Genomic DNA, 25,056 nt, shown 5'->3' on the forward strand with positions numbered 1-25,056 from the left:
GAAATAAAAGCTGGGCACCTGGGTGGCTCAGTCGGTTAAGCATCTGACTTCGGCTCAAGTCATGATCTCAAAGTTGTGAGTTCAGGCTCCGCATCAGGCTCTGTGCTATCAGTTCAGAGCCTAGAGCTTGCTTCAGATTCTGTATCTCCCTCTCTCTCTGCCCCTCCCCTACTCAGGCTATGTCTCTGTCTCTCAAAAAATGAATAAACATTAAAAATTAAAATAAAAAAAAGAAAAAGAAAAGCTAAAGATTAGGAATAAGAGTGCAGATAACCGGGCACCAGATGGCTCAGTCAAAGGTCTTCCAACTTCGGCTCAGGTCATAATCTCTTGGTTTGGGAGTTCGAGCCTTGCATCAGGCTTTGCGCCGGCACAGATTTTTGTGATTTTTAGTCAAAAAACCCAATAGGCTCTGAGAAAGTCTTTTTTTGGTTTTGTTTGTTTGTCTGGTCAGCACAATCCTAAAAGCAACAGGTATGCACACTGAGTACACTAGCAAATAATGGGATATCATTTTTTTGAATCTTGTTTCTAAAGTGCTCCCTCCCCCAACTATTGTGTTTTTAACTTGGCAAGAACTTACCCCATTGGGTGTAATAGGCAGGTTAACATAATCACTTTTCGTATAAAATTCAAGGAAATGTCTGCCCTGTGAAATCCTAGCATTCCTAAATAAATTTTAGAGCTATCAGAAATCTTCAAATCATCCATTCACCATCTCTAAATTTTACAGATAAGGAAACTAAAAACAGAAGGGCTAAGTGACTTGCCCAAGATCAGGAAGCCAAAAGAAACCAGAACCCAAGTCTCATAAGTTCCAGTCTAACGTTCTACAAACAAAAAATAAAGTCAATGGAAGGAATTATTAGGATTTGGCCTTTTATATTTAAGATGTACTGACTGGTGAAAAAACTGCAAAACAGTACTATAATACCACTTCTGTTTTTTAAAGAATTATATATACAAATACCCACACAGGGCATGGAGAGTGGGGAGTAAGGAGACTACCTAAAAGAATAACACCAAACTGCACATACATGGACTATTCTGGACATAAAATGGGGTCCAGTAGCAGCAGAGATTAACTTTATGAGTTTCTGTAGCTGTTGAATTTTATAGTCAGCACATGTTGATGTAATAACCTAATTTTTTCTTAAAAAAAAAAAAATTAGGTCACCTGGCTAGCTTAATCCATAGAGCATGCAACTCTTGATCTTGGGGTCATTAGTTTGGGCCCCACATTGGGTGTGGAGCCCACTTAAAAAATAAAAATAAAATTTAGATAAATACATACTTCCAGAAAAGGAAATACATCTCAAAATGGTTTAAGTCTCAATCTCCCTCTCTCACTGTCTCTCCTCCACCCCACTCCTGAGTGTTAGTGTGTGCACACATATGCTTCAAAGATATTACTATGTAATTGGGGTTCACCTTCAAATTATCTTAATTTGTCTTCACATTAAATGTGGTCGTCCTTTAAGAATAGCACATTTATGTGTTAGAATAGTTCTAACATATAGGGTAATTTAAGTAAAAGACTGAATTATAAAACTCATTTAAAGACATTTTCCTTTAGATACATAGTAGTAATACAAAGTAAGTTAATGTATTTGTAATAAATAAGAGTATTTGTAATTTAAAAATTATTTTTACATAAATGCATATTACTGAAGTGGTTTTAGTCATGCTAAAAACATTCTTGGGGCATGTGGGTGGCTCAGTCAGTTGTGCATCTGACTGTTGGTTTCCACTCAGGTCACGACCCCAGGGTCCTAGGATCGAGCCCCATGTCAGGCTCCACAGTGAACATGGAGCCTGCTTGAGATTGTCTTTCTCTCTCTCCCTCTGCCCCTCTCTCCTGCTTGTGTTCTCTCTCTCTGTTGCTAAAATTAAAAAACAAAAAACAAAAAACATAATTCTTAGTAGGCTAAACATTCCTCCACATAGTTTATTATTTTACTATGGCATTCCTTGCAACATGGTAAAGACAATGGTAAACTTGAGCTCAGTCGTCTATGTAAATTATGAATTTCAGAATCAATGAGCTCAAAAAATGAGATTATATAGCTTTCCACAGACTCTCATGCTGTCTCTCAAGGTTATTTATGGTACTTCTCATGGTGTCCTCTATGTTATTTTTATTTCCCATAATGTTGGAATATTAAATATCTGTCCAAAGAGTAGGGTAGGTGTTAAATGAGTAAATTATATTTCCTTCACTCCTCTCCCCATTTCTTTTTCAACCTGTTGACACTGGTGCTCACCTGTAATTCCACTACAATCACATAAAGATCATTCATTGGTAAATTTAATGCTTGCTTTGCCACACCCTTATTCAAAGACTTGCCAGACATTCTAGTCCCTGTAGTCAATCCTTTCACTAGCTCCCTTCACTCTGTCCAAGACTTTTGAGTCTAAATTTAGTGTCTCAGGGTTTCATTCTGTTGGAACCTCTTCTCTACCCCCTCACTTTCAACTACCACTTTCATGCAGTAACTCCCTATTCATACCATCAGTCTAGAACTTTCTCCTACATTCAAAACAACATGTCTAATGACCTGCAGAAGTTCAAAAACGACCTGCATCAGAACCATCTGGAGGGCTTGCTCACAAAGAGATTTCCGAGCCCCACCTCCTAAGTTTTTGATTCAGTAGGTCTGAGCAGAAACCCAAGAATCTGCATTTCTAATTCTCAGGTAACACACTTTGAGAACCACTGGCCTACATGATTCTCCCTTGGATAAATTGCAGATACCTTAATTTCAACACAACCTAATATGTCTCCCAGCATCTGCCCTGGCTGCCTTCAAACCATTCTTTACATAGCATCCAGAGTGATCATTCTAAACCATGATCCTTTGTTTAGCATATTCTAATCATTTCCAAGAGATCTTAAGACAAAAATCAAAATCCTTAACATGATCTATCAAGCCTTACATGACCCAGTTTTTTGCCTACTGCACCACACTGCTATCAATCCTTCTGTTTTTTGTTTTGTTTTTTTTTTTTTACACACCCCTCCACAGTGGACTCTTTCAGTTCCTAGCAAAAGCCAAGTTCCTTGCTGTTCCAGGATATTTAAACAAAATGTTCTGCCAGAAATATTATTTTTTTTCCTCAGCTGAAGTCACCTTTCTTGGCTCCCCTCCCCCACTAGGTCAGCAAATTCCTGTATCACCCTATATTTCTTCCTCTTAGCACTCTCCACATGATAATTACAGTGAATTGTGCAATTAGCAGTTTACAGTCTATTCCCCATCCTTGCCCCTACCACAAGCTCAAAGAGGTCAATGTCTGTGTAGTCTCCTCTGAATTTTTTTAGCCACTTGCATAGTGACCTGTACTCAAATATCTGTTGAGTTAATGGTCCTATAACATTAAATTATTTTGAAATCCCAAAAGGAAAAGTATTATTAAAAAGGGATTACAGGCATTTTTTTACTATCCTCCAATGTCTACAAATGAGGAAGTTTCATTAAATTCCACTACCTGGAAATTTAAATCAAGAAAAATACCACCTTCAAAAGGTAAAATGAAATCTTCCTATCATAAGTTCCTCTACAACAAGATATATAGGCATATTGTTTATTAACTGCACTAATAAAGTACTGATATCCAAAACCTATTCACTAATATTTAAGCGTATAAGGCAGCCTAAGATAATTTTTGCACAAAAACTAATTTACATGTATACCTGCATCAAAGAGTACATCCAGGCTTAGCAACAGAAGTAGTTTTAGTTCATGCCAGGAAATGAGATGGGAGTAGCTGTTCAGAATTAAACCTATATATGGATAACCACAAATATTAATATGACAAAAAATTCAATTAGTGTGCAAAGAAATGTTCTATACACTCTGATCTCCTTTAAAACAGAAAGAATATCTGCTGTCTGTAATTCATTCAACTCTTCTTCTCTAAAGTACATGCTAAACACAAGGACCATGCTCTCGAGTGGTGTTCAGATGAAGGCCAGGACTGAGCATCAGGTGCCCAGGACCCAAGGGCACTGCTGCCCACCTTGCCTAGCCTGCCCCAGTGGCATCTTGGCCCCTGCGCCTCCCCAGAGCTTCAGCCCACAGCCAGGCGGGCTGACCTGGAAGGACCCTGTCTGGCTTACCTTGCCAACCACAGTGAGAATGAGGCCTCCTTGCCTGGGGCCTCAGCCCTGTCTCTGCACTTCTCCTCTGGGGAGAAAGGGCACTGCCTCCACTACTAGTTGGGCCCACACTGCTGCCTTGTCCCACAGTGGAGGCATTTGGATCCTCAGACCCCAACCTCATTCAGCCAAGTGTCTTTCTGTGTCTGCGGGGAGGTGGGGGACAGACACTAGGTGGTTGAATGTATTTTGAAGCTCCTTGAGCAGGTGGGTCAGTGTCTGCATGAAGTGGATTAAACTGTGCCCACCACCAAAAGAAAATTAAAAATTAAAAAAGTAATAATAAAGTGCATGCTAAGTCGGCATAGTACTAACCTATGTGGCAAGCAGAACAGGTATAACTATCTTAAGATGTAACTTTAACAAAGCAGAATTTACATCCAAATAAAGGTTAACTCCATTCAGAGTAGTCATTTTTAGGGGATATTCCAAGTTGTCATCACACAAAACAATTTTGGAACTCCTCTTTTCTAATCTCTTTCTTAACCACCTTCCAAGTGACATTACAGTGATAGGTTTCATCCCTTTTGGTCTTCTGATTTTTAACTAAAAATGTCATTCCTTATTTTGATCCCTAATTTTATGCATGAGACTTGGTCTAGAATGACTTCCCACTGTTTCCGTGTATCAAATCCATCCTCAAAAAAATGTCATTTGCCACCACAGAATGTAGGTTAAAAGAATGTGACTGAGGAAACAAAAGAAACACAGAAAGAATAGTTCCAAAAGTGTTTTTGAACAACATTACTGAAATAAATCTAAATAACTGTGAACACCAGTTATCTCTTAGACACATAAGTTCTAGTATATTTAAAAATTGGTCACATTTCTACTTTAGGCACAATTCATGGATAGGCCTGACCCTTGACTTCTGGTTTTCTTGAATAACAGATGCTGTAAAGCATAAGCACATTTACTACGAACTAAAGATTAAAAAATGAAATAAATTTTAGGAATAAAATCTGGTGGTCTACTGTCACAACATGGCTTGCGGAGGCAGTTTGGTTCACTAAATAGAATATGAATATAAAATGAGATAGGCCAAGATTCAACTTCCGGCTTGGCCTCTTTGTAGCTACATGACTGAGCATGCTACTTAAATATGGAGTCTGTACAACATGAATCACGCCATTGCTAAAAATGGGAATAATGCCATCTATTTCACATCTATTATAAAGATTATATTACATAGTATATCATCTGACTAGAATTCTAGCCCTTAACATTTTCAAGGAATCCTCAAAAGAACTTAAACGGCTATCTGTTCCAAGCTCTCAATTTTACTAAGATCCACAGGACCAAGTGGTTTGCCAAGGTCACACAGTTACTTAGTAGGAAAGACAATACTTCTGGCAGGTTTCTTATTCTCCCAGTGCATCGGTTTACTAAATTAGTTGGTGTTTGTAATGTTATGTAGCCCAAGCCTGTGACAGAGGGTCTCAAAGAGCATTTTTGAGACAGTAATAAACCAAGACCACTTAAGGACAGTGCTTGCAAATAGGATACTGGCAATCATATATTAATAATTTAGTCCTACAGGTTAAATGTCTCTCTTGGATTTTAAGTCTTTGTTTTTAAAGTTAGGTACAATATTTTAAATTACAGTTAAAACTACTTGATTATGCATAAATTTCGTTTTCTTGAAAGGTTCTTTTCTAAGAAAAATATGAACCTTTTCTTAAATCAAGATACTAGGAAAAAATGAATGTGTTTCTCATTTATTAAGTATGGTAACTGGTTATAATAAACCAAAAGAGTTACCTAGTTTCCTACAAGTAAAATTAATGCCCATACTTAAGCTAAGAGTTCTTATCAAGGATCAACATTTTAAAATTCAAAATCTAGTTAATTCAAGACAATCTCAAAAAATTTTGGTATTGACTTTCTTATTCAATCCCAAAATCAGTTTCTTCATATTTTGATACAGACAGAGAATGGCTTTCTACCTTGGACATGAAAGAAAAATGAGTATCTGGGTGCCTAACTCTGGCCTAGATGCTTTTGGGTTTTGAATTGTAGGTATAAATTACCACAACCAAAGTACTCATCATCTTTAATTTATCATGTGAGAACCAAGACACATAATTATACTTTTGCATGCCAATTCAAAAGGAATCTATGAGAACCAACACAATTTTTAACACTTTAAGAATGACTACCAAAAATGAAAAACTATAAAGATAATTCTTACACTAAAATCCTGTTCCTAAAAGAAAACTAATAAATATGATGACAATGAAAACATTTTTAGAGAATACTAAAAAAGCATAGATTTTCTGAATTTAATTAAAATCATACTTTGCCCACAGACACAAAATGTTTCACTAATTTCAACTTTTGAGTTTGAAGAGGCTGTGAATTACAATACTGTGAGTAAAGAAACCACAAAGATAACCAAATACATGAGACCTTGCTAGTTAAAATGTTAAATATGTTAAGCAATCAACCTTTTAAGTGTATCTCCATTTTTCCTGATGAATTTTTTGTCAGTAATGACAGGCTATTTTTTTTTTTAATTCCTACATCATAATCATAAATTCTTGGGAAAATAAATATATAAAAACCAAAATCCCCCGAACAATAAAACCTTTGAAAACAGTTAAATATTATCTATATAATACTAAAGATTATATTTTGAAATTTCAGGAAGTGTAAGAAAAAGTACCAAAACTCTAAACATAATAGAAATAGTAAAGGACACTGTAACAAGCCAATCAAGAAGGAAATTGTGATAGTAGATACCTGAAAATGTTAAGGATATGTGAAAAAAGTAAAGCAAAAGACCTATAACCACTACCTAGTCCAATCTCTGAATTCTAAAAATCAAGAGTTTCAGAGAATATAAAAAAAGTTCACAAAATAATCAGTATATAGATGTCCACTGTATTAGGGAATATTTACAACATTGACCTCCCCTGTATTAGGCAAATAAAGAGCCGACTTATTTCCTAAGCTACTTTAAATTTCAATTAAGTATTTACTGTGTAGTTCCCATAATATATAATCAGGCCAAATCTGGGGGTTTAAGCCTTCCATATCACAACCTTCTGACAGGATTTCAAATGCAAAGTAGTCAGCATTTTTAAAATCTAAATTGTAAAAACTTGATTGCAGGAGAATTATGACTCTAATCATACACACACATTTCAGCAGCAGATATCATAGCTATAGAAGAAAGAATTACAAAGTCATAAGAGAAAACTTAACAAGAATAATGGGGAAATGCAGCAATACCACAGAAGAGAGGGGAAAGAAATAGATAAATTTAAATGTCTTTCCCCAGGATAATTTACAATCAATCAATCTGATATCTAAAGATTCAGTAAAGAATGGGAATAAAAAAGAGAACAGGTTAAAGAAATTTTATGACTATAAAATGAAAGAAGGAGATGAAAATTAAGGCCTTCAACGAACTAGCTAGGCAATTTAAGTTCAACATTTTTTTAAGTAGGTTTCACACCCAAAATGGGGCTTGAACTCACAACCCTGAGATCAAGACCTGAGCTGGAACCAAGAGTTGGAGGCTTAATCAACTGAGCCACCTAGGCGCCCCTAAGTTCAACATTTAAAGCACCAAAGATTATAAGGTAGAAGTGAAGGAAAATAGAGAAAAATATCAGTAACTACTGAACCAAAGTAGCTATAACAATTAAGGGAGAGAAATAAATATAAAAGAATAAGCCCTCACCTATCTGGACACAGTGAAGACACAGAAAATAACATTTCTCAGTAATCAAAATATCACAAGAGCCATGGGCTTAAAGCTAATATGTTATTCTCTGGAGCAAAGTCAATATTTTATCCACAATTTTAAATGGTCTCATTCAGTTTCCAAATAACAAAGAAGAAATGGCAGAGAATCATAATGACATGTGCAAACCGGGATAGAGGACAACAAAAGGGGAATCAGAAAAACTAAGAAGCAAACAAGAATTCAAAAGGAGTACAAGTTTTAGGACCAACTGGCATACAGATATAAACACCTATACAAATTACTAATGAAGGAACATCATTATATTTTAACATAGTATCATGATCACAATTTCTATGAATAAGCCTGCATTTAAAAAAAATAATTCAATACTTCTACATATCTGACATTTAAGAAGCTAGAAAAGGACTCTAATAAAAGACGATGGGCTAAATATAAAATTTCCCTCCAGTTACTCCATCCCATTGAAATAAAAATTCATACAGTTCATACAGAAAGAAGTAAAGCCATAAGAGCAAATAAATTTAAAATTGGAAATAGGGGTAGTGTGTGTGTGTGTGTGTGTGTATAGCTTGACATAACAAGCAGAGAAAACCATACGCCCGTTATACCCTTTAAGAGTGACACAAAAGGGTGGGAACCCATATGTGTGACAGGACCCAAGAGAGGCATGATTGCAAACTAAACGATACAACAAAGGGCGAAAACTGTGGGGTAAAAAACAGAATTAAATGTTACTTGACTGTATGAGAACAACTACATTTCCCATCCCCCATCTCCAAGCAAGCACCTAAACAACTAAGGGCAACATTTGCCCCCAGGCAAAAAGACATTCTGCTTTTCTAGAAGATAAATGACTAGGAAAGACTAAAGTGAGGATGCTGGCAGAGTAATAAACCCTTTTCATCTGGCATTTAGAGGGCCAACAGGCTGGAAACTAGCTCCTCTCTCTCGTACCCTAAAACAATGCTTGCCAATAGACAGGCCCTACCTTGTACTGTCCAGCCCTGAAATGCTGTGGCTAGAGTTCCTATTCAAAGAAAAAACTAGTAGGGAAAACAGTCCAAGGAACAGGGTGGGAGAGGGGAGACTCAGACCAGAAGCCCAGTCCTTCTTTCTAAACATGAATGGACAACCAAGAAACACCAGGGATATAAGGAAAACTAATCATGAAAAATAATAATTACAAAAACAAACATAGAAAGTGACCAGAATGGAAAAAGGGATAATCGAAGCACAAAAGAACCTTATGTTTCAAAAACCTATCTTACAGGGGCGCCTGGGTGGCACAGTCGGTTGAGCGTCCGACTTCAGCCAGGTCATGATCTCGCCGTCCGTGAGTTCGAGCCCCGCGTCAGGCTCTGGGCTGATGGCTCAGAGCCTGGAGCCTGTTTCCGATTCTGTGTCTCCCTCTCTCTCTGCCCCTCCCCCGTTCATGCTCTGTCTCTCTCTGTCCCAAAAATAAATAAACGTTGAAAAAAAAAAAAAAACAAAAAAAAACCTATCTTACATATTCTGAGACTAAGAGCAGCAAGTATTACAACATAAAACAGAGAAGAATGATAGGAAAAGAAAAACAGAACAAGAAAATTCACAGATTACCCACCCAAAAATATCAGACAAAAAAACTAGGGGAAAAAAATCCCCTGAACAAAGAATCACAAAATATGAAAATAAAATGAGACAAAGATGATCAATCCAAGAGAGAAAATACCTGCCTACCTAAGAGCACATAGGCAAACAAAAAAGTGAAGGTTGGAAAATAACCGAAGAGAATTTCTGAGAATTGAAGACTCTCATTTAGACAATAAGAACAACAGAGTGCCTAAAACAAATAACCAAAACAACCACCTAGGGGCACCTGGGTGGCTCAGCTGGTTAAGCATCCCTTGATTTCGGTTCATGATCTCAAGGTTCATGAGTTCAAGTCCAGCATGGGCTCTGTGCTGTCAGCTCTGTGCTTGGGATTCTCTCTCTCTCTCCCTCTCTCTCTGCCCCTCCCACCCTCTCAAAAATAAACTTTAACAACAACAACAACAAAACAAAAACAATATTAGGACAGAATAAAAAACAAATCATCTTTGAAAAAATAGTGAATTAGCCAACATATGGCTTCTAATCAGCACCCCTGGATGCTAGAAGACAACCAAGCAATACTTTCAGAGTTCTAAAGGAAAATTACTTGCAACCTACAATATTGTGCCCAGCTATCAGTCAAATGTTAGAATAGAATGGAGACAATTTGTACATAGAATAAGTTAGAAGTTTAGCCATCAAACACACTTTTTCAGGAAGTTACTCAAGGACTCCAGAATAAAGATCAAGTAAATTTAGAAAAAAAGATCTAAAATAGAATGGATTCAAGAGTACACCAAAAGGAAGTTCCCAGAAGAGACTTAAAAAGCAACTAGTGCAAACTGAAGCAGAATTAGAGGCAACTCCAGATAAATAGGGAATATAATATAAAGCACACTATGCCAAAGAATTGAGGGAAAGGGGAAACTGATTTTGACTCAGGTCATGATCCCAGGGTCATGGGATTAAGCCTTGCACTGGGCTCCATGCTGAGCTTGGAGTCTGCTTGGGATTCTCTCTCCCTCTCTCTCTGCCCCTCTCCCACTCACTCATTCTCTCTGTCTCTATCTCTGTCAAAATAAAATAAAAAGAAAACAAAAACAACATAGCTTCCTTTTTTGCATGTTCAGAAACAAACCTCTCCCATGAACTCTACCTCTCTCCTAAGAGGAGAAAATGTCTTTTAAATAAAGCTAAGTGTCTTTCAGTTTAAAGTAATTTCTTTCAGCTTAACTTGGTTAAGACAGTGGTTCTCTACCAGGGGCAATTTTGCCCCCAAGAGGACATTTAGCAATGTCTGGAGACATTTTTGGTTGTATGATCAAGGGGAGGTGCTAGTGGCATGTAATGGATAGAGGGATGCTGCTATACATACTACAATGCACAGGACAGCCACTCACAGCAAAGAATTATCCAGCTCAAAATATCAATAGTGCCAAGATGGAGAAACCTGTTTTGAGGGAACTCTTCAGACTTTTATAAAAGAACTTTCATAGTTTCTCATGGCTTCTCATTCTTATAATGGTGTCTGAGCACAGAGCATTCATGGGCACAGGAAGTATTATGATGGATCTAAATGTAGATCCATGCCCTCTGGGTCCTCATGGGCTTCAGAGTTTTAGGAGAGTCATAACGGCACATGCTGATGAGAATATTATAACAATATCCAGTGGATCTATTAACTTGGTCCCACCTCAGCTCTTGCTGGTATGTATATTCTTAGGAGCTCAACTACCTATCCTAAGCAGCCCAAGCTTACAGTTTAAGCAATACTAGCTGCTTAACAAACCCCAGATCTTCCATTAACTTTACACAATTAAAATCTCTCATTAAAATTACAATCTATTATGGGTACACTCCTCTTTGATGTACAGCTTTCTTCCACATGGTAATTTAAGGACTCTAAATCCTTCCAATCTCATGGCTCTACCACCCTCTTAAGTGCTCCTGGTTCCTTGGATCGGAAAAAAAAAAGTTGGAGAAAGAACACCTGCTTTTCTGTCACTCTATGCTAAAGTGAAAACACATCATTTCCATTCACATTCCACTAGTGAAAATCAGTCACGTACATGGCCCCACCTAGATGCAGGGAAGGATCACAAGGGTAGAGGAGAGAATAACAGAAATGCACTCCTAGCTGAGCAACTACTTCCCAGTGTTAACTATACTACAGCAAGAGGGAGTATCAACTGTGGTGGGCACTGAGCTGAATCTTGCAGAGCTGCCCTCCCCCCCCCAACAATTACTGCACGGTCCCTCCCTTCACAATAGTAGCCTCATGACAAGCTTGCTGGCTCCCACTCTGTTAACTTCTATTTTTTTCACTAGGATTATGTGAGAACTTCTAGGTCTCTTTCATCCTACATAAGAACCATGGAAAACTCTGGGCCCTACTCTGCCTAAATATACCATCTTCTTCTGCCATGTCAGCACCAGACCACGTACAGGGCAATAAGCTAATAAGAGGCTGTGCAGGTTGTGAACTTAAGTAGTCTGGCTCCACAGCCTATGCTATTCGGCCTCCTTAGATTTATAAAATAATAGGTAGTAAGAGAGTAATTCTATGATCATTAATAAATATTTATAAAGCCCCCACATCTTGCAAAACAGGCTAGGAACTATTACAAACACCCCACTATGATGCACAGCATTGTTTTTTCTTTACTTTTGACTTGCTGATTTTAAGTGCTATTACAGTCAAAACAGGCAAAAATATACAGTAGCAAGGCTGGTCTTCAGAATTTCCTCACCCCCAATCTGTACTTAAAAAATGTACCTGTGCCCTCATGTTCAAGGTGTTCTACCTGTTTACTCTTACCCAGATAATGTTACTTAGAGTGGACTGCTCTCTCCCCAGACCTACCATACTCCCACGCCATCAAAACTTACCTACCCAGATTTCATAATTTCCACAGGGGCCCGAGTCTTCTCTGTAAGAAATTATGTAATCTGATAAACTACTGTGGCACTTGGCAGTCAAAACACAAGTTGCTTTTTCAGTGGTGAAAAATTTCAATAGGATAGATTTCAATTACACAGATTTGTGACCCTCAAATATTACTATATAAATATCCTCTGTACTAAGTCTGTACGTCAGTCTTACCCTAAAAAACTATGAATTCAAAAAATTTTAACAAGTCACCTTAAAATACTATATCCACTATGTTTTTTTTTTTATTTTTTTTTAACGTTTATTTATTTTTGAGACAGAGGGAGACAGAGTGTGAGTGGGGGAGGGGCAGAGAGAGAGACAGAGACAGAGAGAGAGAGAGAGAGAGAGACAGAATGTGAAACAGGCTCCAGGCTCTGAGCTGTCAACACAGAGCTCGATGTGGGGCTCAAACCCACGAACCATGAGATCATGACCTGAGCCGAAGTCGGACGCTCAACTGACTGAGCCACCCAGGTACCCCAACATGGCAAATACTTCAAACTAGTAACTGGTACATAGCAATCAACACATATCAGCTGTTATTAGTAGTAGTATTACCAGCAACAACACCTACTAAGCTACCTGCAGGAGCTCTAACAATCTCCTTCTGAATCCATCATGTTTTTAACAATCCTAAATCAAAGGTTTCTCCTTTTTATGTGAAAAGAGTCTCCAACCCCAAAACCATTTCCTCTTTTCTTTGGTGGTTTGTGAATATGGAAGGTAGTAACTGGTGTCTTTATCATTTCAAAACTCCAGACTTTTTTTTAGTTTGTTTTTTTTTTAATAATAAAATTCCCTTCCAAATATTATACAAAGGACAGATTGCTCCAAGGATTATAAACACTACAAAGAGTTCACAAAGTATAGTGAAAAATTGAGATTCATAACCAAATAGCTACCAGAGCAAAAAGCTTAGATAAGAAATGATACAGAAGTCCATTAGCCTACTCAAAAAATACTGAATTCTAAAATAAAGCACACAGGTAGAGATCCACCATGGTTTATAGTCATTCAAATCACCAAAAACATAGAGGATGTTTTGGGTAATTTTTTTTTCCTTAATAGCAGGAAAATCCCCTGTGTCTTCACAACAATGAACACATGACACGATAGGCATGGACTATTTCTTCAAAAACAAATTCTATAAAGAAGAAAAGCCTAAAGGCTCAGATTTTCAGCCACACGTATCCCTTACTTAAAGCTTTAAAAATTTAAGGCATCTAGCATTTTTCCTGGTAACATTAAAATGAAACAAGCCTCATTTCTGTCAGAAAACATTATGCTTGACTGAAAGAAAACTAAGCATCTGAAATTTTGATACTTATAAATTTAAAGGTAATTTAAAGGGTCAACTCAAAGATCAAGTAGATATGAGGTCATGATAAATACACCAAAATATTTTTTAATAATCTAAAGACAAAGATCCATTTTAAACAATTTAACATAAAGTTCTACGTCTTAGATATTGAAGTAGGCACTTCCATACACATTATGAAACTTCATTCTCCCAATAACCATATGGGATAAGGATTATGGTCTTCCTTTTACAAATGAGATAACTAAGGCCCAGTGATTTGCCCAAAGGCACTTACTTGTATAAGATTTAATCAGAAATCCGTTTCAAATTTTCTGAACCCCCTAGTTCAATGCTCTTGCTTTCAGTATACCACTGTCACTTCCAAAACTCAAGTACTCTAAATCTTAGTTCTTATAAAGTGTGCCAATCTTTTTATCTGGGAGAGAGAACAGTTATAAGGGGAAGAAAAATTATTCATAATTTACCAAAAAAGACTCACTGTGCTTAATCCCATGATTACCCAGTCCAATTTAAATGCTTTGGTTCATGCTGTCTACCCCCTTAAAACACCTGCTTATCTTCAGATATACAGCTTTCTGCAAAACCTAACTCACGAATTACCTCCTCTAAGAAAGTTTCCCAGTTATGACCTGCTCCCTTCCTCCTAATCCAACATCCTTCCTTATCACCTCACTCCTTGTATCTACTTCGGACTACATTATCACACACTCCTTTTCATTTTCCTGTCCTATATCTGGAACTGTATGTTTTCATTCAGTAACTATTAAGCATTTGCAGAGTGGATGGAGAGCAAAAAAGACAGGCCCTTGCTATCATAGATGGTTTACATGGTTTGCAACTTTAAAAAAGGTAAAAATAACATGGGGTGTAAGAGTATGATCAAGGACAAGCATTCATTTCCTACAAGGCCTCTGAAGAAAGCTTTCTCCCTTGCATACTTGATAAAACTTTTCAGGGAGGAAGAAGTCTGGAAGGTCTCTCAGATCAGACCTTCAACTTCATGCCTTCGAGAAAATGAGGGAATGGAATGGGGAACCAAGATAGAAAGGACAGATCTAAAATCTCTCAGGGGTTTCCCACACGTGGACGTGAAATCTATCTCTACGGGTTAGTCCAGACATCTCTTCCTGAGTTGTATCCACAAGAAAATGATACTTTAGCTACACCTGCTCCAATCAAGCATCTCCACCAATCTCCTTGCACCCAGCCACCTTCATTATGCAGTACTCAGAGGCTTTTCAATTCAAATTGTATATATGCATTACATGTATGTCATATTCACAAGGCACAAGCAGGACTTACGCCTTCTACTTTTGAACTCTTGATGCTCCAAGTTCATTGCTATAAGTGTGTTCAGCTTGGGGTATTATATTCAAATATAATACTTCAGGTGTTGCTATTAGCATAAGAATTTTCCACAAAATTTGAAAACTATATCTAAGCATCAATTCCTATTTTGTCACCCATGCTCTAAGGAACCTGCTCTTGAAGGATTATTTCTAAACCAAGTTTAAATGTAGGAGGAGTACTCACTAAAGAAATTCTGCAATTTGCTCTTAACAAGGCCAAATTTATAAGTGCCATAAATGTGCTATAAGAAACACATCTGATTGCCTCCAAAATGTAATAATATTCTAACTGAAAAATGACAGCAGCATCTTTCCCATATCACAGATACCACACTAATATTCAATAAGAAATAAACCATAGCCATTTTTAATCAAACCATTTCTAAGCAGCTGTAACGTATTGTGGCTCAAACGGTTCACATGGAAATTGACCGAAACAACCTAATCTCCATAATTAAAGGCCTAAAAAGTAATTCTTATGTTTCATCTATTCCCTTTCCCAGCACTTTGAACAGGCATATTGTAGTCATCTCATACACAGTTACTAACAAAAAAGGGGCAACAAATATGTAAAATTAGCTATATCTTCTATAAAGGACAAACTGCATACCCTTACTCTCCCTTCCCCAACCTGTTCTATAAAACTAGTATGACCTTAATTTCACTGTAAAACAGGTTCTAGCAAGCATAAAAATTGACCATAGTCGCTAAGCATGATCAACTTTAGATAACACCTGATGGAATGAAGAAGCCCTAACAAGCAATTCAACCATGTCTCTCCACAATCCTTGCTTTCTGTGGAATCCTAAGGGAGGCAAAAACAAAAAACCCAAACAAAACAAAACAAAACAAAAAAAACCGAAAAAAAACAACCACACACACCAAACCTGTTTTAAATGATTATTTGAAAGACCTAAAGTGGCATTAATTTGAGGCTAAGTTTCAGGGGGCATAAATAAAAACTAATAACCCTACCATACATAGGACATTCTAATACTAATTAGAAGTCAGCTCCTCTAGGATTAGAAAGGCAAAAACTTCATTAAACTATTGAACGCAAATATGCTTACACCATAAGTTAGAGAAGTTTTCCCATCTGTTTAAATAGGCGCCCAAGTTACCTATTATTTCAAACAGCATTTAGATAAAATGAAATTAGGCAAGTTCCCCAAGGCAGATGTCTTTCATAAGGAAGAGTGTGTTAAATGACTTTTGTGAATGGAAAATCTGCAAGTACTGTTGCTTCACTCAGCTGGTCTTGAGTGGGTGGCTCAATGAACCAGAAGCATGCTCCATTGGAAGCTCCTTAGAACCGGATTCCACCCTTGAGAAAAGGCTTGGAAACAAACAATACATTTAAAAGTACAGCAAAGGCTTCGCCTTCCTCCCATGTTACAAGGAGGCCACAGGAACTGAGTTGAGAGCAACAACACCGTGTCACCGTGTCGGCTCTGCAAGGGCGGGTGCGGTCTGCGGTGCGCGGCACAGCCTCCTCTAGGGCTGTCACAGGAGAACTGGAGCCTCGCCTTAACCGCACCAAGTGACAAAGCGCCAGCTCTCCCCCGGGCGGGGGCTTCCGGCGAGACCCCGAGGTCGGCCCAAACTTCGGGAAGAGTCACTCGGGGCAGTCAAAATGCTCTTACCACCCCCCCCCCCCACCGCCCCTTCCGCGGCTATGTAAGGTTTGCAGACGCACGTCCTGTGGGCCCCAAAATACTCCACCCCCGCCAGCCTTTGGAATCCCCCACTCCGAAAAGGGACAAAGGAGCCAAAGAGGAACTCTCCCGCTCGGGGAGTCCCCACTGGCCCGAGCTCAGAACGTGGGGATGGGGGTGCAGTCTCCCGGAGGGGTGCGGACCCGCCACCCCCCCCCCCCCCGACCCAGGGACCGGCGTGACACTCACCGGTGCGGAGCCCCCGGAGAGGCGGGGAGGAGCAGGCCGATTCCTCCGGGGCCCTGCACGCGCCCGGGCGGACCCCAACTTCTCTCGGCTGCTGTCGCCGGAGGCAGCTAGGGCGCGAGCCCAGACCGAGGGCGCTGGCTCGCGGCCGCGGAGGCGCTGCCGGCTCAGCCCGCGAGGGGGGCGGGAACTCGCGGCCCGCGGTCCTCTGGCCAGGGCGGGCTCCACTTTCCCTCCGTCCGCCGGCTACTGGCTGCGACCACTGCCGCGGCGAAAGCTAACGCTGCAGCCACTCGGGCTACAGCTCCCACCACCGCCTGGCCCCGAGCGCGTCGCGGCCTAATGTTGTCTTGCGCCGCGTCGCCGCTTCTCTCAGCACCCACAGCCGCCAAGATCCTCTACATTCGGGCGCCCTCCCCCTCCAGGCCCCGCCCCCAGCTCGCTGGCTCCAGCCACCAGCCCCCCTCCCCTCTTTCCCGTCACGTGACGGCGCGCGGAGGCGGCCGCGGAGACGCCTCCCCGGCGGGCCGGGAGGGAGTCGCGCGGGAACAACTGTCAACACCTAGTTCTGCCAGAGTCTTATCGCATCCGAATTGCCTCCGCACACCCGAGGGCGGCTTCGGGATTCGAGCCCACCGCCGCCCGCCCGTGATCTACTGAGGCGTGGTCTGGACCGGTCTTGCAAGGCCCTGCCTAACCTGAGAAGACTGCACAATAGAGCTCACTGGTATTGGCCCAGGACCCCACGCCCACTCGGAGGCTCGGAGGCCCGGAGGCCCGAGCTTGAGACCCGCCTCGGCTTGACTAAAGTTTTAGACAAACAAAGGAAAAAAGAAGGCATCGTGGTGTCTGGCTTGAAAAGCAGTAACAAATTGTTCCTATTTCTAGTACCACGTTAATTGTGGCATTTAATTTTTACTGTCTTCCTCATTAGAGTTTGGTTTTTGTTTTTTTGTTTTGTTTTGTTTTGTTTTAGGAAAGGATGGTGTGTCTCAATCACGCTGGGATGAAAATAGCCTAGCAAACTTATTTTTGTTCCTAGTCAGGTTCAGCATCCTTCGTGCCAGTTCTACAGTCATTAAGTCTCACAATGTGTTAGGTTGGTGGCAGTTTAAACAGATCCACAGGATTTGGCAATTCGTTGCAATTTTAAAATAAAGCCTAATCTTTTTTTTTTTTTTTTTAAGTACCTAAGTTTTGGACGTAAACTTGCTTTCCTTTTAAACCCAGGTCCGAGGAACTCTCCCCGCCTACCGCTGGTGATGAGAGGAAAAGAATAGAAATGCCAATCGCCAGAGGAAAGAAAGTAACAATACAGAAATGAAGGAAGTAGAAAAGCAGAAAGATCATAATCAAACCCTGCTAACCATGCAAGCACATGAGAAAGTTTTCTCAGTTTGTAAGTCATTTTTCCTTCTGGCCCAGAACTAAGGGTTTTTGCTTAAGCATGTTTTATGCCCTCATTACGTTTTCTTAACAAGACCTCAAAAAGCATTCTGATCACCTGGATACTTGAATAACCAATAGAGTTTGGCCTATATGATCGTAATTTTCAATGTATTTCATGACACACTAAGAAATAGACTTTAGGACTCACCGTTATTTCATGTGAAGAAAGAAAAATACTGCCATTTAAACTATGCAAAGCCACTGATATTTTTTAGGACACATCTTGAATTCAGAGATGTTAAAATGTGAGAAACAATGGGTCTTGGAATCTATGAGATACTGTAATGAGCTGGTGTTCCAATGAGGGAAAGATTCTACAGGTTCTGTTCTGAAGTCTGAGATACTGTATTTGTAGTTCAAATAAATACGAGAAAAGTTTTATTATTGTGTGAATGACACTAACTCAGTAACTTTGGAGTTTGGCATCAGATTGAAATGTCTTCTATTTTCTAGAGCACTATTTTTTAAATTGACTTAAAATTCAATTTTATTTTTTAACAAATAGGCTGGAATGGAATAGAATATAAAGATCAGAGTACACATTTAGTGTGGACAAGAAATTGCTTTGTGAAATTTTTGTTTCATTTGTGGGGAAGGATAAGAGTGTGTCCTATGTTGTGATTTAAACTGTTTCTTAGTGTGAGTTGCAATCAAATAGATTTGAAAAAGAATGTTCTTGGAGCACAAATAACATGCAAAATATACCCTCTGGGCTCTGTTTCTCTGGTTCTTTTCCTTTACTCTGGGAACTAAAACTACAGATCAGTAAAATAAGGCAAATCTCCTTGACAATCCTCTCCTGCGTCAGCCCAAATTTCTTCTATTGGTTGTTGAAAATAAACAGTCTTTTGTTGGAACGGAAAGCACCGTTCTGGAAGCAAGGTGGTGGTGGTTTACAGACTCTGCTAATTAGATGTGTGACTGGATGAATTACTCTGCATATCAAGCTCTGATAAAAAGTAGGGAGTTGGGGGGGGCGCCTGGGTGGCTCAGTTGGTTAAAGCGTCCAACTCTTGGTTTTGGCACAGGTCTTGGTTTCAGCTCAGGTCATGATCTCACAGTTTGTGAGTTCAAGGCCTGCATCGGGCTCCACACTGATGGCTGAGAGTCTGCTTGGGATTCTCTCTCTCCCCACCCACCCCTCAAATAAATAAATTAATTTTTAAAAAAAGTAGGGAGTTGGACTATATGCTGTTTAACCAATGTTATTCAACCTTTTTTTTTTTTTTCAGTGAATGATATTCACATTGGAAACAAACAGCCAGGATTATGCAAATTATTGTCTGACTACCTATAACTCCTATCAACCACACTCAAAAAAAAAAGTCAATGCAAGTTCATGAAAGTGAAGATATTATGGGACAACAAATGTAAGTATATCTTTTGTAATTGTATTTTAACTGTTGCTAGTAATAGTTGCTTGTCATGAATGATGATTTTGACATACCTCACAATTGATTGCAACAAAATGATGTATCAATACATTGCAAATGAGAAATACATACTTTTCAGATCCTTTCACATCTAATATCGTATGATTTCAGGAAATGATCAAACTAGCATTTTGATGTAATCACAACATAAACAGAAACTGTAATGTGTGATCCTGTGCTATAACTGAAAAATATCCTAAAACTCCCATTTGCTATGTTTACATACCCTGCAAGTTTGCTACTCTTAAAATTATTTTGAGAATAATATTTTTAATAAAACTTTTTAATATAATTGTCCAATTTTATTATAACTATTCCATTTTAACTCCAGTAAGAATCTCTTATGCCTAGTGTTTAATTCATTGTACATTTCTGACAATCAGAAGTTCTTTTTCCAAATCAGTTAAAGCACTGACAGACACGATAATTTTTCCCACAGAATATGCATCATCCCTGACCTAGAATGAGAGAGATTGGTTTGAAGTTGTTTTCTGTTTTTTTGTTTACTTTTGCCTATCCATTTAGACATTTATGTTGCCAAAGATTGCTAATGAAGATTTTAGGTTAAAATCCTCATTTTCTCAGAGAAGATTGACAGCAACCTCAAACATAAATAAGGTATTCAATACAACTTTGAAGACTGTGGTAGATTATGTTATTACTCTTGGCCATGTAACTTGCTCTAACGAATGGCTTATGAGCAGATGTAACACATGCCAACTGCTTTTTTGAGTGCAACATTTAGGTCAATCTCTTGGTCTTGTGCTGCCTGGCCATGAGAAAGGCGTGTTCCAAATAGGGTCTCAGAATGAGAAAATACGTGGAGCAGACCTGAAACTGACCTTTAGAGCAGTACACCAGCAGCTGACCTGCAGCTACTAACATGAAGCAAGAGTGAATCATAAATATTTGTTGTTCTAAATCACAGAGATTTTTGAAATTGTTATATAGTATAATCTCACAAATCAGCTTAAGTGAATTTAAGCCAACAGATAAGTGGTTCTAAGGCTAAATGCACTGTAGAACAATAATAATCTTCAATTTAATAAAACAAAATAATAGACATCTACAAGGTGCCTGGCTGGCTCAGTCGGTTAAGTGTCCGCCTCTTGGTTTCCACTCAGGTAATGATCTCATGGTTTGTGGGTTCGAGCCCCATGTCAAGCTCTGTGCTCACAGCACAGAGCCTGTTTAAGATTCTCTCTCTCTCTCTCTCTCTCTCTCTCTCTTTCTCCCTCTGCTCCTCCCCCACTCAAGCACATGTGCATCCCCAGACTCCCTAAATAAATAAATAAATTAATTAATTAATTAATTAATTAATAGACATCAACTAGATATGTGGTAAGCACCCAACCAAAAATTTATATTAGGGGCTCCTGGGTGGCTCAGTCAGTTAAGCATCCGACTTCAGCTCAGGTCACAATCTCACAGTTCATGAGTTTGAGCCCTGTGTTGGGCTCTGTGCTGCCAACTCTGAGCCTGGAGCCAGCTTCAGATTCTGTGTCTCTTTCTCTCTCTGCCCCTTCCCCACTCGTACTCTTTCTCTCTCCCTCCCTAAAAAGTAAGCATTAAAATAATTTAAATAAATTAAAAAATTTTTATATAAAAAAGTAATCTGGGGTGCCTGGCTGACTCAGTTGGTTAAGCGTCCAATTCGGCCCAGGTCACGATCTCGGGGCTCGTGGGTCTGAGCCCTGCGTCAGGCTCTGTGCTCACAGCTCAGGGCCAGGAGCCTGCTTCGTATTCTGTGTCTTCCTCTCTCTGTGCCCCTTCCCCAGCTCACACTCTGTCTCTCTCTGTCTCAAAAAGAAATAAACATTAAAAAAAAAAGTCTATTTGAAAAATCTACAGATTTTCTTGCAAAGTATTTACATATTGATTTTAAGTATTTCTGTTTAATATTATTTGTCTTAAATATCCCTCAATGAAAATTTGGATAATAAAATACAAAGAATATAGGCTTGTATTTCTGGCAATATCATGGCTTATATACCTCACTCAGTGATCACACTGGAAACAAAAATCCTGGAAAAATGTTTTAAATTCTATTAAATGTATTGATTAACTGGTAATAAAGAAATTAGTAGTTCAAAATTGGAATGAAGGCAGAAACCTAGATAGAGAGTTTCACTCCAAATGACCCCAAGGGCATTTGCCAAATCCAGTTAACATGAGCTTTGGTGTTCATGGCCTTATAAAAGACAAAACCCATGACCTGCCCTATGCCCACAGAAAGCTGCAGTTCCAAGGATTATTCACTGACTGTAAAGATGTATTAGAAATAAACTTGCCCCTTAGTAGCATACACACCTCTCCCCTATATTCTACAAAGAAAATTACTGTCTTAAACGTGGCACCTAGTGGAGAGGGGAAAAGCAAAATCATATCTGAGAATTTAGACTCACAGTCCAGCTCTTATGCACACAAAAAATATAACTTGAATTCATATTACCTGGATGATCCCAGAAGGTATTCAGCTGATAATTGAGAAGAATGTTTGACTGATAGTACTTTCAGACATCTGGCAGAAGCAAATGCCAGTCCTCTCTGGAGGAACCCATCTTCAATTTAAGCCTTAAAGAATAATAAGTAAAAGTCTTAGGAAAATAGCTCACATTTTAAAAAATAACAAGCACAGAAGAAAATAAGGCACCATTAGTGAGAAACAGTGAACATAAGATAGCAAAAATATTTAAAAAGACTTCAGATATTGAAATTACCAGACACAGACTATAAAATAACTATATAAAATATGAATAAGGGAATAAAAGATGACCTTGAAAATACATACACAAAACAAGAAAGTATAAAGAATAATCAAAGATATTTTTTAAATGGAACTTAAAGAATTAAAATACATAAGTTATTAAAATTTAAAACTCAGGGGACACATTTAATAGTCTATTTGACATAGCAGAAGTACAATTTAATGAACTGGGAGGTAGAGATGAAGAAGTTGCCCAAATGCAATAGAAAAAGAAAAAAATGAAAAATATAAAAGAGACTTTATGTGACATTGAAGACATTGTGAGAAAGCCTGAAATAAATTGATACTCCAAAAGAATAGGAAAGAAAAAAATGTGGCAGAAGCAATATTAGACATGATAATGGTTGAAAACTTTACAGAACTGATGAAAGATTCCAATTCACAGGTTAAGAAGTCCCCCAGATCCCAAGCAAATTAAAGAATAATAAATCTACACTTATATACATTACAGCAAAACCATAAAACACCAAAAAACAAAAGGAAAAGAAAACTTTGAAATTAGTGGAGAAAAAAATAGATTATTCTCAAAGTGTCTGGTAATCGACCTTCATTAGTAACAACAGAATCAGAAGACCATGGAATAACACCTTCAGTGGGCTAAAAGAAAATCCAATGCCTATTTGAAGAGGTCTTTTAAGAAAGAGGCCAGGGGTGCCTGGGTGGCTCAGTTGGTTAAGCATTAGACTCTTGACTTTAGCTCAGGTCATGATCTCACGGTCATGAGATTGAGTCCTGCATCATGAGATCCAGCCCCAAGTTTGAATCAGGGCTGGGTGTGGAGCCTGCTTAAGATTCTTTCTCCTCTCCCTCTGCCCTTCCTCCCCCACCACAAAAAAAGAATGGGGCCAAAACAAAGGCATTTTTAGGCCGACAAAAGCAGAGTTTGCTGCTAATAGTGATTCTCACTAATAGAAAGTCTAAAGAAATTTCTCTTCAGACAAAAATAAAATGATCCCCCTATAAAAGATCTGGAGTTAAGACTGAAGTAAGAGCATTGAAAGTGGTAAATACTTGCATGAATCTAAAACCCACCAACTATGCAAAACAGAATTGTTAAAATTATTTAATAATATTTTTAAAAGAAAATATAGCTATCACTCATATTCCTAACATCAGAATAAGTCCAATCAGATTCTTACCTTATACCTACTATTAAACAGACCTCATCAGAGCAAGTATTTTTCCCATTTGTATTATTATTTCCATCTGGTATATGCCCTTAAAAGCAAAAACACTAGGGGCATCTGTGTAGCTTAGTCGGTTAAGCATCTGACTCTTGATTTCAGCTCAAGTCATGATTTCATGGTTGGTGGGATAGGGCCATGCATCTTGCTCTGTGCTGACTGCACTGAGCCTGCTTGGGATTCTCTCTCCCCATCTCTCTCTCTCTGCCCCTCTCCCACATGCTCTTTCTCTCTCTCTAAATAAATAAAAATTTTTTAATTGAAAAAAAGCAAAAGCACTACACATTTTCATTTATTTTTTTCTCTTATCCATATAGGCAAAACTATATTAATATTTTATTGATATTTCCTTTTTAAATAACTGTACTGCTGTAGCATTTTAAGTGTTTTTCTTCATGACATTTTTATTTCAAATTTGCATAATGTACCAGCGGAGATGATTTATTAATAATCAGACTAAGAAATTAGCATATATTTAGGAGATCATGATTTAGAGTAATAGAGTATTAGAGTTATTTTTCACATATCTATGAAGAATTAATGAGTCCCACCATAGAAGTCTAAAAATGAAAGTTCATCATAACAAATTATATAATTATGTATTCACAGGTTAAGGGCAATTAAGTCTTATTGGAAAGCTCTGCCTACCCTTTCCACCCACATTGCCTATTCAAAATTAGATGCATGCTATGACTTTTAACACTATCTCTGGAAATAGTTAGAAAATTTATGCTCAGGCTGTAAAGATTGACTCCTGAGGTTTAAGTCAGCCCAGGGGGCATCCTGAATTCCAAATAAATTTTTAAATGAAGAAGAAGAACCCATTTCTTTCTGATATCTACCTGGACTACACATTCCCAGCTATAAGTATGGTTTTCATTTCAATTTCAAGAGAGCATAGGGGTGCCTGGCTGGCTCAGTTAATGGAGTATACAACTCTTGATCTCAGGGTTGTGAGTTCAAGTCCCATGTTGGGCATGGGACCTACTTAAAATAAGAAAAAGAATTTTTAAAAAGACAAAGTGTATAAAAAGCTGTTTGTCACAATTATGTAAACATTAAAAGCATAGGATGCATAATTCCTTAAATTTCCAAAGTTGTGGTAACTACAATGCAGAGAAATTATAACTTACTTTTTTTTTTACCAAAGCTTTACTCTCTTTGTTTTCCTCAACCACATGAGATTATTTGAAACATACTTACTTCTTTAATGCTTTCTTGATGAAACCAAATCTATAATTTCACTGCAGAATGTCCAAATGAATTCCCTTTCT

The 25,056-nt window shown here is 38.4% G+C and overlaps 1 protein-coding gene and 1 long non-coding RNA gene across 4 annotated transcripts in view; one reads left to right on the forward strand and one right to left on the reverse strand.

Moving 5' to 3' along the window:
• The window catches only part of OSBPL8 (oxysterol binding protein like 8), a 156,091-nt gene extending 138,755 nt beyond the window's left edge, over positions 1–17,336 (reverse strand). Inside the window, exon 1 of the mRNA XM_030323280.1 lies at positions 16,953–17,336. The gene's annotated coding sequence lies outside the window, so the exon portion shown is untranslated. The remainder of the gene's footprint in view (positions 1–16,952) is intronic.
• A 142-nt stretch (positions 17,337–17,478) lies between these two features.
• Positions 17,479–25,056, forward strand: part of LOC115519354 — a 32,764-nt gene continuing 25,186 nt past the window's right edge. For all 3 annotated transcript variants that reach the window (XR_003970471.1, XR_003970473.1, XR_003970472.1), the window contains exons 1-3: positions 17,479–17,676; positions 18,180–18,348; positions 19,631–19,768. This is a non-coding gene — a long non-coding RNA (uncharacterized LOC115519354). The remainder of the gene's footprint in view (positions 17,677–18,179; positions 18,349–19,630; positions 19,769–25,056) is intronic.

The sequence above is a fragment of the Lynx canadensis genome, chromosome B4 (assembly GCF_007474595.2).
Source record: "Lynx canadensis isolate LIC74 chromosome B4, mLynCan4.pri.v2, whole genome shotgun sequence".
NCBI lineage: Eukaryota > Metazoa > Chordata > Mammalia > Carnivora > Felidae > Lynx > Lynx canadensis.